Source organism: Eulemur rufifrons, chromosome 30 (genome assembly GCF_041146395.1).
Source record: "Eulemur rufifrons isolate Redbay chromosome 30, OSU_ERuf_1, whole genome shotgun sequence".
Classification (NCBI taxonomy): domain Eukaryota; kingdom Metazoa; phylum Chordata; class Mammalia; order Primates; family Lemuridae; genus Eulemur; species Eulemur rufifrons.
The window spans coordinates 104,420,892-104,423,067 of NC_091012.1; positions in this window are offsets into that span (position 1 = coordinate 104,420,892).

The window sequence follows — 2,176 nt, forward strand, 5'->3', positions numbered from 1 at the left end:
TGAACACTTCCCCAGACAACCCTGCACATTTTATTGATCATGCCCAAGTTCATCCCTGAACACTGGGAGAAGTGGGAAGCTGTCAAGAGATAAAAACAGAGGATGACAGATCTAAGAGGGACCAAGTGCCTGACTTTCCCCACAAACCCAAAGTAAGTAGCTGACTTTTTCCTTTTAACTCAGCCGCAGCATCAACAAATCACCACTCTGGCTTTATGCAATGTTTCCTAATGGAATAAAACAAAACTTGAATATGAAAACACATCAGAAGAAAAGTCAGAAACTGCTGGGCTCTTGTCTGTTTCCAATGAATGCCACTGATGTTCTTAAAGCTTCCTAGGAGCCTCAGTGAGCAGAGACCGTAGTTACTATTTCAACACAAAACAGAAAAGTAGTTAAAGATTGTAGAATGTTTTTTATTCCAAAACCAATCAAGAGAGTACATGAAGACAGGAATTACAGAAGAGACTGAAGTCTGATAGAGTAGAATGAAGCATTGGATTGTGAGTCTTTCAATCAAAAAAACATTAAACATAGATCACATTACTGGACCTAAGCTAGGAATATAAAGATTTCTAAGCCTTGATTCTAGAGCTTAGGAGGCTAACAGTCTAGGATAGGGCTGGAGAAATAAAAATAAAATCCTAATCCCCCTGACTGACTGAACAGACCCTCTCTTGGCCAAGGGGACCCCAGAGAAAGCTTAAAACTGAGTTCCCAACCATGACAGAATGGGAAGTGGGACACGCCTTATTTGAACCCCCCCCCCCCCCCCCCCCCCTGCTAACCACCATTAGGCTTTCTTACCCAAGGGTTAAACAGAACCCAACCCTTTGGAAAGATTCACTCTGGCTGATTTCAACCAACCTCATGACTGCTCCTCCCTTTTTGCAATTTGCGCACAACTGACCAGCATTCCTTCCTGATAAGTGACCACTGACCAAGGAGTGGTTCTGACCAGTCTACAGAGTATGCGCAGTGAGGATTTTGGGGTTCTCTGCTTCACCTTTTTTTTTTTTTTTAAAGAGACAGGGTCTAGCTCTGTCACCCAGGCTGGAGTGCAGTGGTGCGATCATAACTCACTGCAGCCTCGAACTCCTGGGCTCAGATGATCCTTCTGCCTCAGCCTTCCAAGTAGTTAGGACTACAGGCATGCACCACTATGCCTGGATATTTTATTTTTTGTAGAGACAGGGTCTCGCTATGTTGCCCAGGCTAGTCTCAAACTCCTGGCCTCAAGCCAGCCTCACACCTCACCCTTTGAAAGTGCTGGAATTACAGGTGTGAGCCACCACACCTGGCCTTTTGATGACAGAGGGCCCAAAACACCCTTGGATCATGCTAATGCAGCCAATTTTTGTGCATGTGACCTATGAAGGGGCATGAATCTCAATTGCACATGTGCATGTTTCTCCTCTCATAAATATTCATTACTCCTTCAGCTTATTAAATATGTATCAATATATTCGGCCACCCCACTAAGCATAAATTCCTGTTCCCTTTACTGTTCCCTGGAAGTGCTGCTCTCAGCTCTGGCTGGAGGCTATGCTTCCCAGTCTACAAGATGACCAGCCTATAGGCTACAACCCCTTATGAGAAATAAAGCTCTCCTTTCCAAATTTATGAACCTCATCATTCTTTAGTTGACAGGCTTCTTAAACTTTAATGTGCATGTAAATAACCTGAATATCTTGTTAAAAAGTAGATGCTTATTGACCAGATCTGGAGTGGAGGCTGAGATTCTAACAAGTGCCTAGGTGATGCTGGTGCTGCTGGTCCATAGACCATACTTGGAGTAGCAAGAGAGGCGTGGATAAAGAAATGGAATAAAGTGTTATAGGTACTTGGAAATCTGCACAGAGTACTGTGTGAGCGCCATGGAGGGAACGGGACTTTCTACCTGAGAGTGTTAAAAAAGGCTTCATATAGGAGGAGATGGATGAGCTGAGTCTTGTTCTCCTAGTAATCGCAGGGCGAAAATCAAGAGGCCTGCATTATAGTTCAGTGACTATGGTGTGAGTTGGACAGGCCATCTAAACTTTCTGACCCTCAATTTTCTTTGTTATCTGTAAACGGAGGGCTTGAAAAAGTTCAAACTCTTCACAGTCCTAAAAACAGAAGACTCTAATGAGATAAATCTTAAAATAATATAAGATCTGTTTAGAAGTTGGAGTAA